Genomic DNA, 16,874 nt, shown 5'->3' on the forward strand with positions numbered 1-16,874 from the left:
CCCCATAGATTTCTAATAAGGCAAGTAATGGCAAGTAACTATCCACATTATTGATGTATATCCTTCGCTGCGTTCGCTGGTCAAAGTGGCAATTAGGTCTTTGTATTATGTCCCACTGTCTTTTCAACTTGCCAGTTCGTCTCCGGATCTCCTCATCCGATACCGACATCTTAACTATGTATAGATTCTATTTGGGGAAACCTTTAAATGGTCCTCTCGTATTAATGTTCCGTTGTTATAATTTAATCTATATGTAAGTTTTCTGAAAATGTAATTATTAATTTAATTATAAGAAAATAATTTGCTTATGACAGTATTAAATAAAATGCATTATGATAATCCATAGTTTGCTTGTAGTTCGAAAGCGATTTATTATTGTATAATTCTATTTTAAAGATTAACAAGTAATATTCCATATTTAAATTTAAGAAAAAAAAAGTTTGTCAATAAAAAGCTTCTGCTTATTATTATATGTATAATCATGTACTCCGTTTCATATTTTACTATCTATATATTTGCTTACAGATAAATATGAACAAAACTAAAAGAATAACAAACAACAACTAAAAATTTAATCTCCGTTAAATTTAAAATTATGGATTATGTTACAAAATACTGTACTTGGGGTAGCAAATATAATAAAAAAAAACTTAGAAGATCTGTACAACAAGAGAAATAACCAAAAAAAAAATAACTAGAAAAATATTGTATACTTTACTTGTGTGATATATAGTATGCTCAATGGTAGCTAAACCAGACCCGTAAAGTAATAAAAAACCAAAGATCGATGGAGAGAAGCACAGTCGGGAGCCAAAAAAATTAGACGCCAAGATATAAGATGCATTATAAACATTCACGACACTCTCCAGGCTGGGCAAGTCGCGCTGTAAAGAGACAAAGGTTCAAATTTCTAAAGAAAAGTCGGTCGGCCCTGCAAAAGATAAAGAAATGATATTTCAAAAATCACAGGAAGGGACTGGGTGAATAAGGCAAGAGACAGGGATGCAGGGCAATACGCTGGAGGTGGCCCACATCCAGAGAGATGCCGAAATTGAGTAAAAAGAAATTATTAACAATCCTAGCAATTAACAATAAGAAAACACTAAACATTACTGTAGATTGAAGATTTCAAAGATTTGGAAATAAATGGCTACAATCGCTTAATCATGTATTAAGATACTAAGAATTTTTACATTATAAGGATACATTATAAACACACACACAAAAAAAAACATAAATACAGTTCGATCTCAAAAGTCGATAATTTATTCTTCATGAATCAAAAAATAATTGAAACTATAATTGACTTACACATGATGTAACGGCGAATATGTTTTATTTACTAACAGTCACATTTCAGATAACCCAGTATTTTATGTTTAAAAACCTTAATAGAATCTTTAGATAAAGCGATCACATATTAGTTAGCTGGATTTTTAAAAATGGAAGAGGAGTAAATGGTATTGAATGTACGTCTAGTGGAAGACTATAGAATCAACATTCAATGCAAAACGCTGGCCTGAATCATACGGGTAGCTGAAGACACGGTGCTCTGAATGTCGGTGTGTTGGAAAAGCGGCGCGTGTGTGTGCGCTCGCGCAGCGCCAGTCGGCTCACCGCCCGGGCGGGTGCCACACGACCGGAGTCTGCGCTAGCGAAAGGCGATTCCATCCATATTATTTCAGTGAAATACACCGCGGATACGCCAACGAACGTTCCGGAGACGCCAGCGCAAGATTCCGGTGAGTTATCAAATCAATTTTAAACCAACGAAGTCGACAAGATATCAACTCGCTTCTATATATAGTGCGCACATATTTTCGGCCGCTGCATCGAGAGGTTATGCGATTTCCCAGACGGTGGCGGTTTTCACTGCGGGTCCAGGTTTGACATGAAAATGCGAACGCGATGTAATTCCAGCGATGTACTGCTTCAATACGTATGAACGGGCGAGCGAAATGAAAGTGGCTTTGTTCGTCGCGGCTATGCGGTTAACTGACGCGGATTTCTATCGGCTAATTGCGCGGCCGTACGAAATAAAACTCTAGCGAGGCGGACAGTCCGCGCGTCCTAAATACCGCTGCGTATTTACTAAACACTGTCCCTCGTAGGGGAATAGAAATTCCTCGTACCCCGCATCGAGAAGTAAATCCGTTTACTTGCACGTGTGTATGTCTTTTAACATATCTATTTATATAATTCTATTTCTATAAATGCCTCCATCTACTTAGTTTCCCCCGGCTTCACAGCGTAAAAGTTAAATGTAGACCGAACGCTTAGGTTTTACGATGACTGTACCAAATGTACCATAACCCACTTTGTACACATACATTCATGTATATATACATATATGTAAGAGTTTTCCACCTATGAACTGACTCATCATGAGATCTCTGGAACTATCAATCTTTTAGATTTTAAATTTGGTAGGAATATTCCTTTACCTAAGTAGAGATAAGCTAGGAACGAATTTTACGAAATTTCTTCCGCAAGCAGGGTTGAGAAGTCCATTTAAAAAGTGCATCTTTTCAAACTGTAGTTCTTATAGGCATAAAATTTGGCCAGAATATATTTGGACCGCTAAAAGTCAAGACGAATAGATTTTATGAAAGTACACCTACAAAAAGCAGTGCGGGTCACGCGAAGCGCTAGCACGTATATAAAACTATATTATTTTGTTTATGTATAAACTTTTTTATCTTTTCTCTAATATACGATGACAGTTTATGCAATAAAAATTCAATACTCAGGTTAGAAAATCTCAGATAATAATAAAGAAGCTATAAAAATGAGAATATATGCTACATATCTTTTTTATATTTTAGTGGAAAACCTATGTTTGTAAAAATGATCCGACCTGCTGGAAGGCGACAGTGTTATGTCGTATTCTCATAACTTACACCACAAGCACCGAGGAGATGTTATTAAATGTCTGAAAAATCGCGGCACTTTTGCTATTTTACCTGTTATATAGCTATTAGCTCTGCTATATAATTATGACAGTTTATCTTGGAGTATACATCATGTATTATGAGCCCGGAACTCTAGTTGAGCTATCACGATTAAGAATCCATCATCTTCTGGACTACTTTCAAGTCACTAAATGGCAAAAAGCTTTTATTTTAAATATCCGAAACTCCATCGGTCACTGAAGTTCAATAAAAAACTTTTTTATTGGTTACAGGCAAAGAATTTGACCTAAGTTCGCTTGATGTTTCTGTTTGTCTGATGACGAAGTTTACGATGGTACATGTTTGCCTAGAAGATACTTATTCACTCTTAACTTGAATATTCTAAGGTCTATCTTGTGTGCGTGTTGTAGGGATTTCAAACGTGTATGGGTTTAGAAAATCCGTGCGTCTTGTTGTCCGACGAAAGAAACGAAACGAGGAAACTACTTGATGTAACTCCGACGCAGGTTATCCAAAATGCATTCTACAGAACACTGATAAACTGGCAACTTATAGTCCATACTCCAAGCTCTGTAGCACAACTTTAAGTTTGTGTGATACACCACAAGAGAAACCTATAAGCAGTAAATTTTCAGTACATATTTACATATTAACCTTTTAATCGACACATCGCAGTTTTAGCTGCTCTAACGAAAATCCAGATTTCATACTGTGATAAAATTGTCCAGAATTCTAACGCTTGTCATATTTATAGTAAACAAGGGTAGGTAGGGGTTGTGTATAACACAATTCTTATCAATCGTTGTGGCTCTTGAAGTACAGAATTCACACTCGATTTAACAGCTTTCAAGAATGTAATTAATATTGTAACACTATAAACTATGTCCAGTAGTGGGCGTCCACAGCTATACTTTTATAGCAATCGCCTTCTTATCGACCCATTTCATGAATGGATAGGATCTTTACCATACCATTATCCATACTCATATTTCGTCTTTCTTGTCAATCAATGTCTTTCATTCTTCCTTCTAAATTTCTTCACAATATCTTTCATTTCTTTCAATACTTACCGTCCATGCATCGCCTCACTTCCTTCGCCTTCCCTCCAAAATTCTACAACTTATAAGTTTATTACTTTTATCATATATTTAAGAATTTATTTATTCTTTATTCTTATGTATATTCTTACTATCTAAGTCGCACTTAATTTACATTTCTAATATCACAGCTATTTTATCACTCGTGTTTATTATTTTTATACTTTTGTCCTTTCTATTTATTTACCGCTTTTTTTTGTTTTTACTATAACATTTATAATCAACAGTATTAGAGAAGATTCAGAAGCCGATGATTTATTCGTTATTCGTTATTTGAATTTATTCTACTCGAAGTTTGAATCGGTTGATATTATACATTATCTAACTATCTGGTGAAAACTTTTATCATCTGTTATGTCATTTAAAAATTCAGAAGCTGGTAGCTTCTAAACAAAATCTTGAGCGGTCATAACGTAAATACACATATATGTAAGACGATTTTATTTAGGTTACTTCAAAGATAAAAAAATATTTTGCTCATAATTATTTAGCTTAAATAATATTTGTAAGAAAAAAACTTGAAATATAGATTTTAATATAATTACGTAATAAAATGAATAGTTTTTATAATATGCGGTTTCAGCACCATCTGTAAATAGAAAATGTAACAATTAATATTTTCATTTAAATAGCATCTGATGGTGTTTTGATTTGTAATTATGTTCTCCTTACTGTTTACGCCTTTGCCAATGACCACAATAAAAAAGTTTAGGATTAGATAACGTGCTCCGAGGACTAGGCGAATAAGTAAACAACTACTGGCGTGAAGTAATGATTCTTCGCGATGTTGGTTTTGTTGGGCAACCAGCGCGTCTAGCGAATGGACACAGGCCATTGAGCGAGGTCACTCACCCCTTAAACTGTCGATCCGCAGACAACGTTACAGCAATCGCGTGTTGAATCTGCGCTGAATTACTGCTCCGCCCGCCATTTTGTTTTATACTCTGTGGTCGTTCTCAATTACTTCCGTTTCCAAGTTATAAAATTTACTTTCCGTATATCGTTTCGAAATCCGTTACACATTAACAAATGTGAAAACAAAAGAAATTAATATTAAACTCTATTGATAAAGAAACTTCACCAAACACCTTTTTACCTGTGGGACTCAAGCAAAAACATATCAGTTATTTCAGTTTAATAAACGTAAAGACTTATTGTGCAAATTGCTATCTCTGGCTGCCATGTCTGATAAAATAAGAAATACATGAAAGAAATTATCTCTATATTCTATGTGTTTTAGGGATAGGTTTATTCTGAAGAACTATTTAAGATCATACCTACATTGATTTCTTATCATTTTATAGCTTGGCCTGGCTGAAAATGCCACCATCACCTTCAAAACTTTAAATACGCCCACATGATGTTATAAAGGTGGTATTAGATAATATTGGATATGAAGTAACAGAGAACAGAACTAACTTTCGTGCTTTGCCATCTCAAGCCTTCGGAATGTGCAAATGCTAATTATTTAGAAGAACAGAGAAGAAAAGTGTATATCTAGGTCCAATAAAAGCTTATATTTGCCAAAAGCGAGTAGGGAAAGATTTATCTACAAACTATAGATAAACCTTCCCTTACTTTCTCTTAGATCATAATCTATTGTGACTTATTTTAACAATATTCGTTTTTGAGCGACAAAAACAAACATTGTGGAATTTTTATGCATACACTATTACGGTGATTCATTTATAAACAGTATGCCCAATATTTGCTATGTTAATATATCTGCGCCTCAAACATTACCCATTTTATTTTTCTACGTGAAACATCAAAGTATTTTGTTTTTAGTTTTAATGTCGGAAGAATCAAGATAATGCAATAAAAGGCATTTGTTGTTCGAAAGGAATCTGTAGCAACGTAATATATTAGATTAAGGTTACTTTAAGCAATTATCCTTGTCAATTAAATGGGATCGACAACCTGCAAGCGTTCTCTTATTGCACTGTTAATAGTTTGAACTGACTTTACAATGTGATCATCCAGAAGCTAATATCTTATATACTTTTAAAAAAGAAATGATCACTTTATTATTTATTATACAATCAAGTATTGAAGACTGCAATAATGAGTTATTTTCTGCAAAATATCATTCACAATAAACGAAAACCCAATTTATTTATGACATTTGTAAAATAGATTAACTGTGTTATTTTAGGTTAGGTTAGAAATGATAAAATTTGCGCACGAAAATTACGAAAAAGTACCAGGATTACATAGACTATAATATATTATAAAAACAATGCAATGCCAATTAACTTTTTCTTTTAAAAATCTTTTTTTTTTCTTTTCGAGGCAAAAGACTTTCTGCGTTTTAATTAATTACAATTAAATACAAATTTTGCATGCGGCAGTGGAAACCCGCTCGTGCACTTATTTCTCCCTTCATCGTTGGTGACAAAAATAAATTCCAGTTGTGATATTATGTAGTTAAATAGTATTGCTTTACGATGATGATTGACTGAACAACAAAAACAAAAAATACCTGTTTATCAGCGTCCGAATACAATTCGGCGGTTCAATTTTACATCTAAGGTCTAATGAAAATCGACACTAAAGAGTATGATTATTATTATTCTTCGCAGTGCTACAATTGCAATTGCCACCATGTCTTACAAACCGGAAACATAATGAAGATTGGCTTCATACAGAAAAGACTTTTCGCCTGAATATAATAATAAAATTTACTCTGACAATACTAATGTTTCTGCTGCCACAAAATACAAAAATGTAAGCTATTTTCCTGCTCTGTATTTACGCCATCTGTAATCCAACAGTAGAATTTAATGATTAATATTTACTTTTATTTATATATATATATATATATATATATTTAACCATATGCAATAACACGTTCGACCTTTACATTTCAGAACGCCTCTATTCTAATACTTCTATAACTAGTTACCATTTAAGCAATTTCAACACAAAGTCAATACATTGCTGTTATTGGTTTAACGATTACGCGCTGAAGCGGTAAATACGCGCAATGGATCGCTCGCTTCGGTTCATTTACGTAACAAGGCTGTATCCGGCGTATGCGCGCGGGTGTTTCGTGTGGGCTGCAAAAAAGGCGCGAAACGCGGCGGCCATGATGATTATAATGCAACACACCTGCGGAATTGTCAAATGTTTATTTTAATGGTTAATGATTGATGAAATAATTATTGTAAAATATCAAACGATTCTTGTTCACAAAAATATATAGGTTATATACATAATACACTTAAACAAAGTTATAATAATAATAATCATATTCGTTTCCTATGGCATTTCGTAGGGATTATCGTGTCTTATAAAATACATAAGAAGAGATTCACCAAATTACATAGTTTTACAAGCCAATCGCCACACCACATCCTCCTCGGTTACTCAGGAGACTGCAATATATATATATATATATATATATATATATATATATATATATATATATATATATATATATATATGAAAATTATATGTAAGAACGCTGTTGTGTCTCGCCTAGGAGAAGAAAGATCCGTATTGTACAAGCGATACATACAAATTAGAATTAATAAAAAAATGACAAAAGTGGTTTCTCAGCGACGCAATTTTCTTCAAGGAGGTTGCTTAAAAATATTAAATTAAAATATGTAATGAATACAGTGAATAATTTGAACGATTTCTTAAAACACTATAAAAGCCAGAATATATATCGATTAATGCGATTTGTTCAAGTAGTCTATAGTAATAACAGTACATATATAAGATAAGAGTGTTTCCAAATTTTTTCCGGTAGTAAGATCCACGCAAATGGTACGGGACCAAGCTCGTAAAGGTCCCCACTGGATATTTGGCCATTCAGTATTTTATAGAAATAGTAGATCATGCACTAAGCAACGGTCATTGAAAGAGGACATGAGTGATTTAAGTGTTGAGTATACAGACTTCTGTACGATAAAAGTTCTACAGGTCTTTATAAGCTGTAAGATTGATTCTATTACTAGACTCTCTACATTAAATGCCTTACCATCGTCTTTTCACGGTTGAGTGAAAATGACTAAATATCTGTGGTGATGGCGCGCGTTTTGAGAAGTATCTTTATCTTGTTAATTTAGTCGATCATGAGATAATGGCGTCATGAGCGTGCAAGGTCATTCGTAACATTGTTCCTCGCACGAAAATTCAGACGAGATTGAAATTAAAATAAGAAATGAGAATACAATTTGATCGTGGGAAAACAATCCAGTCACCTGCGTGGATTTAATCGCAGATGTGTTTGTGTGAATGAAATCCTGTCATAAAAATGTAGTATATATTTTTTTTTATCCCCAATTTAAATTTAACAAATTAATCCATATTAATATTTATAAACTAGCTGTGCCCGCGACTTTGTAAGTGTAAATTTTAACAAAAAAAGTTTTTAGTTTTTTTCCGTTTAACTATTTTTAAGTTACTTCTTATTACATCAACTACCCGCCAGTGTAAGTCCCGTCAAAATCGGTACAGCCATTTCAGAGATTAGCACGAACAAACAGACAGAGACAGACAATAATTATAAAGTAGGTAATATTGGTATATGTACCGTATATACTCATATGTATGTAGCAAAAAGTGTTTATTTTAATATTACAAACAGATACTCCAATTTAATTTATATATAAGTATCTTAAGATAAAGAGAAATTAGAAATTTACTCAGAAACTTGAAAAATAACAGAAAGTATAATGACTATTGAAATTCGGACTTTATGCTAATTTTAAAAGTGGTTTCGGCGTTTTCTGCGCACTGTAATGTTAAACCCGAAAAACCTTCTAATGTGTTATATAGGCATAGTGTTTAATCAGTTTAAAAAATTATTTGTGTTCACTCTTATAGATACTTCGCTGCGTAAGTAGCTTGTCTCAACAGATTTCCTGTTTCAGTCTTCATCAATGTAATATAAGGAATAAAAATGAATTTGCTATACCTGCTAATAGAGTCCATAACGAGTGTCACTCATTCTAAGGCCAATGTTTACGATTTTATAACAAATTACTAAATGACGTGGTAAATTTATGTTCAGAAATTTGTTGAGCACAGGCTCTGCGAAAGGTATATTTCTCTATTTCAGACGATGTTCAGGATAATGATAAAGATTTAAAAATGAATTTTTATAACTTTAAAGAAAAAAAATTAGAAACCCCACTAAGTTTCTTGTTAGTACTTTTTACTAGGAGGCTATATCTCAGCACGAATTAACGTGAGTTTAATTTTAAACTGACATTTAAAGATGATTGCAATCGTCTTTAATAAAGTTATTTTGACTATGACTTTAATTTTGACATAGTAGTAGACACGCCCATTTTCGGTTACAATAATAACCACACTAGAAGTGGTTTTTGTGCAGATCTTTAGGGTGTAGTTTTTTAATGTAAAATGTTCCCTCATTAGACTGTGTATATATGCTATGTACTATCTGAAAGCATTCACGCGTGGTGTTACTGGCCACTATGGCCATAATATTTTTTAGTGTAGTAATTATTCTCGCGTGTTACATTTCAATGACGTCACCAGTGATGTGGTCGCACTGCGTTAGGTTCGGAATTTTAAACTGTAAATAGTTTTTGTATACATTTTCTTCCATCACTACTATCTCTCATTTTCCTCGCTACCGACGAGGAACTGATACGTACTTGGGTGGTAATTAACCTTCACCCCCCAAATCACGTATATATGTTTCCAATAAACGTCAAGTAAGATATAGGACAAAATTATTTCTACATCAGTTTCGACCAATTGCAATGAACTTGTAGTCAGTCTTCTAATATCAGATATCAGAGCAAACATCTCAAAACAAAATGTAACGGTCTAAGCGGTGGGCAGTTAGATTTTTTGCGAGTTCATTGATTCAATTCCTTCCTTTTTTGTGTCACTCTACAGACCTGTTGTGTGCGGACAGTATATTATCTAAATAATCTACACTACGCCTAAAGACGTGAGCAAAAATTTATTTACTGTAGAACTTTCAAAATTTAACTGGCTTCGATAGACCCATGCATTTCTACCATTTTCCTGAAATTGAACAAACCGCGAGGCCTATGAAATATGCAAGTTTTTACATGTAACAGTTGCTGACCTTCTTGAAATATTATCTGCCTAAGTTGATAATTTAAGTCAAGCCAATATTTTAGATTTTCACTATGGAAATTTTTGTGGACCTTTGTTTTAGAATTGTGACCCCGCATTTTTTTGTTACACAAGCGTAGACCTCTAGCGAATCACTTTGGGAACTGGCATTTTATATCACGGTAGAGTCAGTAGAATAATAGCGGCTCGGCCTACCTTTAACAATGCGCGGTTGAGCAGGGTAGAAGCAGAACTTTGTAAAAGTAATGAGGAATGAATGAAAGGCGATACAGAGAGAAAGAGAAAGATAGTGGAATTGTGGAAAGAAAGAAATGAACGACAGATAATATGAAGTATGAAAGAAGACAAAGAAAATAATAAAAAAAAAGTATGTGAAAAAATAAAATAAATGTAAACAAAAAGTCCCTGTCCCACACCAGATCGGGGGTACAAGGGGCTCCCAATAACGGGAGCCATAAAAAAAAGCGGAACTGTAATAAATAAAAAGTATCATTATTCAATTACAACCTGTTCGGAAAGTGTTACAGCAAGTAGAGTTAACAAAAGTATATCTAGCAACTCTACCATCTAGGATTATCGGGGGATTTCTCAAAGCGAACATATAACAGTCTGAATGCTCAAGCTACGCGATTGTATGACAATATTACTTAATTGCGATCTAAGCTTTATCAAAATCAAGAAAATAACGAATTGTATGTATCATAATGAATTCACAGCAGATTGAAAAAAGCGCAAAAACAAAACAGCGGCCCGTGTCCACTGACCTAGAACCCGTTCAGAATCCATGTGTACACAGATGCGAGCTGTATCGCAAACTGTGCCAACTGTTTATATGTAAATATCCGCCGTTTGTACTTCACACAGATACTATTATCGCTTGGCAGAATTATCATGTATGTCGCGATATTTGTGGTGTTACGTAAGCGGCGGTGGTACGGTGTAAACACGGTGATGTCAGCGGGTGACGCTGGGCTATTGCGACTGCCGGTTGACTGGTTCACGGTCTGATGCGATGGGTGTGTTCGAACGCGACGTTTTTGCTCGGCGTTTATGTTCGATATAAGATTGTCAACTTCAAGTGATATCTCCTCGATGGAGGTTTAGCTAATACATTTATTTATTTTACACTTGTACACTTTGTATGAATTTTATAAAATAGCCACTATACACAAACGAAAATTTTAAACAATCTGAAGAAACTGTGATGATCTACACTACTAAATTCGAGGGATAACACCGATTGGCAAGTTAAAGTGTACATAGGACAGATGGCGGAGATCAGCCTCCCTCCATAATATGTACCGATGACCTTGATAAAGTCGATGGAAAGCACTAAATACAGGCCGCTTTCTGTCGGTGTTATCCCTCGAAAATTTATGTTCAGCAGTGAATATTTTACGACACTAATGTTAATTCACCAAGAATTAGATGATAGTTATATATACTTTTTGTATTGTATTACCTTTTTTATCTTTTTTACGGTGGTTGTGTTGTTTAGAATGCTTATGTGGCATTAGGTACGCCATTTTAACACAATTATTTACTATTTACTTTATTCATGCCTTTGAATCCATACCTAAAGGATATTTTTTTGTAGCGGTACCACTCTTCAATATCAATTTCTTAATTCTGTAAAACATAGTTATACATCGATTACATTCAGAAGAATTTAGGTTCAAAACCCTGAAAATGTCACGTTAAATAGACAGTAAATCACGTTTATTAATATACATATACGTCAGCTTTGGCTGTGTTTCTATTACGTGTTATGGATATAATTTTTCAGGTTGTTTCAAAATAAAATATATTTATATGGATACCTAAATTCTTATTTGTAACTGCTCTGTGACATTTTGCCGTTTTTTAAATTGATGTTTAGTGGGTAACGGTGTTAGTAATGTTTAGTAATTAATAAAATATAAATAGGTAATATGTAAATAGTAGTTAAATTATAATATATTATAATATAATATATGATTATTGTCCCAAATTAAAAAAAAAACACAAACACGACTATGATATATTGCCAAAGAAAGGTAGTATACGGTTAATATAAACAATTCACTAGATTCTAGAATGGTATTATTATTTACTTGAGAGGCTGAATATCACAAAATAATACAATGACGGCGTGAGATTCATAAAAAAGCTAAAAATGAGTAACTGAATAGCGGCGATCCGATTTTTGGCGTCCATCTTGCATTGTGTATGATCGCGTGTCTCGCGAGACCCGTTACGCGGATGAAATGACATTATGACTTTTTTTTAAAAAAATGAAAGAGGTATTGTAAGCACTCAGCGTTCGTTTGAAAGTTCGTTTGTAATGTGAGATCTATTAGATTGTTTGTCGGGAATCGAACCCGCGTCCTTCGATCGCAAGTCTAATCTAATCATAATTTAAAGTATAGTTGTTGCTGTCAATTAGTGCATAGAACACCCGATCCAAAATCAATGGTAACATAGTACGAGACAACGTTTTCATCTTTCTTCTTTTCAGCGGATGGTCGCCCACTGCAAGGCATATGACTACCTAAAAGTTCGCCACGATGGCCGGTCTTGCACTGCCTGCATCCAGTGACTTCCTGCGAACCCAACTATGTAGTCGATTCACCTAGTGGTTCGTGATCACCACTCGAGAAAATTCAGATTATTAATTATTATAATTAATCATTGACATCTATTTCTGCAGATAAAACACTGCCAGAAGTTACAGGCTTATCTCATTCCAAAAAAAAAAAAAAAATCAATTAATCTAACAAGTTTCACAGGCGAAGGAATACTTTTAACTACCTCCAGTTATTTATTCCATTAGTACTTGTAATTGTTCATGCGTGACATAAGTAAAAGATATTCTAGTTTTCCGTACGACTGAAGAAATAAAACTCATTACGAAGGTGTTGGGAATCGAGTGATAAGGCTTCTACAAGGTTGTATTAACATATCTCTACTGTTAATAGGTTAAGTTTACTTATGTGATACAACGACTTGATTTTAAATATAACTGCATTTGCATTTTTATATTGAAAATCGAAGTTGAAACATTTTTGTCCTAGTTTCTTTATATACTGCGTCGTCATTGTGTGTTAAAATTGAAGTCGTAAGTAATTTTTTAAACTTTTTAGTAATATAGTTAAACTAGGTCTCATCGTGTGGATGCCATTTACTCCGATATTCGGCTTAAAGCATCCGATAGTTTACTGAATATCAACGGTATTGAGCTATATTGATATATATATATATATATATATATATATATATATATATATATATATATATATATATATATATATTTGTATTAATTCTAATTTGTATCGCTACTGTTTTTTTTTTACAATATTTATTTTTCGCTTAAACTAAACGCAGACAGTTGGGAGAGGGTCGCCGCTATTTGATACGGATCTTTCTTCTCCCAGCTGCGAGGCACGATAGCGTTTTATAATTTTTTTACAATTTTTTTTACACATTTTTCTCTTATGGGTAAATACAGCTAAAATTTATATATATTAACAATACAATTTGGAATACTCAATTACCTATTAGTTGCTACATTATTTTTATATTGAGTTTAGTAATTGCATGAAGTGTCAACCAAGCGATCTAAGAGTTCGGCGGCTCCACAATCCGGTAAAATAGTAGTATATACTTTAAAAGAGGCGGTAGAGTTGGCACCATTCACGCCATGCTGTTCCAAACAGCCAGAATCTTCAAATGTCATTTGAGCAGCAGTGAAAGTCCAGTAAAAAAAACTTCTTACATCTTATGTGTACGCGAATGTGAGACATCGTCATTTATAAAAAAAAATCAATCCATTATACTCAAGGTAAGAATTGTTACTAAAGGAAGTCCTGTGTCATATTTAATCTGTAATTTTAATTATTGCTCTTCCTATGTCTTTATTACCTTTTTTTAAATATAAAATTCTAAAAATACAATGTTTTTGTCTGTATACGTAAAAATATTATTTTGAATTATCGTCAACGATGACGCCATGCTCAATTTAATTTTTTAAAGAATACAAAAGAACTACGCCGTTGTAACTAGAGAACCGTTATAAGTAATATATATTGTTTTTTATGAATAATACATGAGTCACTGCGGTAATATCGAGACGCAACTTCGTCTCCTTTATCGCAAACTGACACTACCTGCAGCTTGTTTTTTCTTCGATAAAAATAACATTTTGTTCGTAATTGCATGCTCTTGGCAGTATGGTCTCATTATCTTATCCTCTCCAAAGAACTTCGCATACATTTCGAGACGATTCCGAGAGGCCTCTTACTTGATCTGTACATTGGAAAATCGCGTAAATCCTAGATTTACAGCCATTCAATGTACCTTGAACATCGCCCTCTTTGCGAGAAAACCAGTGCCGAAAGGCAGTGTTTGATCTGGAGCTCCTAAAGAATAAAAGCAGTAATAAGGTCCTGGGTCCGCGACATCCGCAACCTTTTTTTTCCAGTATTTCGTCTACATATCATCATTGCGCTTTTAGTCTCTTTCTCTCTCTTTTACCGTACAAGTTTCTACACCATAAAGCTAGACTGGAAACACTGGGAACCTTACAACTGCCTCTTTTTCTTCTGTTATATTCTCTAAATATAGATCTAGTTATGATAATGCGTCGCTCAATTACCCTCAGAGTTTTTGCTTTTTATGACCAATGACCAGTATGTAAGTAGGTACAAACTTACAGTTTCAATCGTTGTAAGTTTGTTATTGCTATTAGGTCCATCCCCAAGTTGGTTTTCCATCGTTTGATCTTCAAACCAAACTGAAGACTTACTATCCTGAGGATCCTATTGTCTTAACGTGAGTCAGTTCATACAAGAAGATCTTAGTTGGCTACATCTTCATCAATCAAAGCATCAATTGTTGAAGCTTTAAGTTTATGTTAAAAAAGTTACGACGTAATAATGTTGCAATTGATTTTAGTCGTTGCCCAGAAAGTGATATCATCATAAGGGAAAATTGGAAACATTTTTCTCACATGTTGGTATATTTTCCCGCTAATTGCATATATCTGTATGGAATAACAAGCTATCAGCTTTTTTATTTCAACTATTAATGCCGGAAATATTGCCGGAGATTTTTCGACTACTTTTTGTAACGCCAATGCTTTTGTAGTGGATACTGAATAACTTAGTCCGATAAGAGCAACTAATAAAACCGTGGCCCAGTCCACGTGTTTTTTGACAGTCAAGTCGGGAGATTTCAGTTACTGTAGAGATCTAGGCTAAGTGATGACAACGATCTACCTTATGATATAAATGTCAACTCGAACAGCATTAGTCAATGACAAAAAAGAATCTTTAAGATTAGTATATAAATGTTATATATGAAACATGGCATCCGATGACACATCTCAGAGCCGCCGGCAAGCCGTACTTTTTGTAATGTCCAACAAAAAGGTTATTATAAGGTAACCAGCCGATCCCGTTAACGTTGTTTTGCCATGTATGTTATTTCCAGGAAATATTAAAAAACAAATAAAAAGTGATCAAATAAAGGGGTTGATCGTAGAGGGATGAAAATTTAAGGTTGTATGTATTTTTGTATGCTGTATCACAAAAAAATTGTTTAAAAAATCACAAAAAAAATTTAAATGTGGACCACCCTTGATATTTAGGGGGATGAAAAATAGATGTTGTCAGATTCACCACCCTGGCCGATACACGCGCTAAGATTCACGAAAATCGGTCGAGCCGTTTCGGAGGAGTTCAATCACGCACACCGTGATACCAGAATTTTATATATTAAAGTAGCTGATCCCTCAAACGTTGCTTTGCAAAAAAAAATAAAGTTTTTAATGGGAGGGGTGAAAAATTAGGGTTGTATGTGTTTTTGTAAGCTGTATCATAAAAAAATAAAAACAAAAAATAAAATAAAAAAGTTTAGGGGTGGACCACCCTTATCACTTTGGGGTATGGAAAATAGGTAGTAGCCGATTCTCAGACCTACTGAATACACATATAAAATTTGGTTCGGTCAAGCTGTTTCGGAGGAGAACGTTAACTAACATTGTGACATGGAAATTTTATATGTTAGATAATGCAATGTAAATTTAGCATAATTATTTAGTTTTTGCGACATCGCGATTTTTTAAACAGAATTGATTTCAACTAAACCAGAAACTTCTCTTAACGTTAACTCTTTCCGAAGTGTTCAATCTTGAAATTTATTGTCAAGTGGCGACTACGAGTCCGCAGATTCTTCGGGTGTAGACCCGCTAGAAGACGAAAGAAAAGAAGAAGTTATCGTAGCAATATCTAGAAGAGACTTATGCCTTCTGGTGGGCGTTTATGATGATCAACAGCTGCATTAACTTTGTTGTTATATTTATAATTAGCTTTATTAAGTTTCAATGTGATTACAATAATAATAATAATTTAAAGACATCGTGGCCGTGTATAACTGTGTTTATTTCAATGTCCGCAGTGAATCAAATACGAGTAAAGAGAACGAGTGTCGAGTGTCGAGTGCGGAGTTCGAAGGCGGACGGCGCACCGCGAGGGGCGGTGAGTCTTGCACGCCAGTGGTACTCAACCTTTCGAAACTTTTGAAATACATATTTTACTGTAATTTATTAAGAAAACTCACATAAATTTTAAAAGACATGTTTAAATTCAAAAATTTGATGTTATGACCGTAATCCAATCATATGAAGTAATACATCAATATTCATCATCATTTCTGATCAAGGATTTCTACTACAGAATGAATATTTGCCTCAGAGGTTTTTAACAGGACCGGTGAGAAACTGCCTGCATCCTTGGTCTTG

The 16,874-nt window shown here is 33.9% G+C and overlaps 1 protein-coding gene across 4 annotated transcripts in view; it reads left to right on the plus strand.

The window, feature by feature from the left end:
• Positions 1-1,572: 1,572 nt before the first annotated feature.
• LOC137933318 (CBP80/20-dependent translation initiation factor) overlaps positions 1,573-16,874 on the plus strand; it is a 52,825-nt gene continuing 37,523 nt past the window's right edge. For 2 of the 4 annotated variants that reach the window (XM_068777227.1, XM_068777230.1), the window contains exons 1-2: positions 1,573-1,742; positions 16,532-16,611. The gene's annotated coding sequence lies outside the window, so the exon portion shown is untranslated. Of the gene's footprint in view, positions 1,743-16,531; positions 16,632-16,874 lie in introns of all 4 variants that reach the window. The other 2 variants (XM_068777228.1, XM_068777229.1) reach the window with 2 other exon arrangements.

The sequence above is a fragment of the Battus philenor genome, unplaced genomic scaffold, assembly GCF_028537555.1.
Source record: "Battus philenor isolate CCGP_79_NKW_IND1 unplaced genomic scaffold, ilBatPhil1.0.hap1 SCAF_13, whole genome shotgun sequence".
NCBI lineage: Eukaryota > Metazoa > Arthropoda > Insecta > Lepidoptera > Papilionidae > Battus > Battus philenor.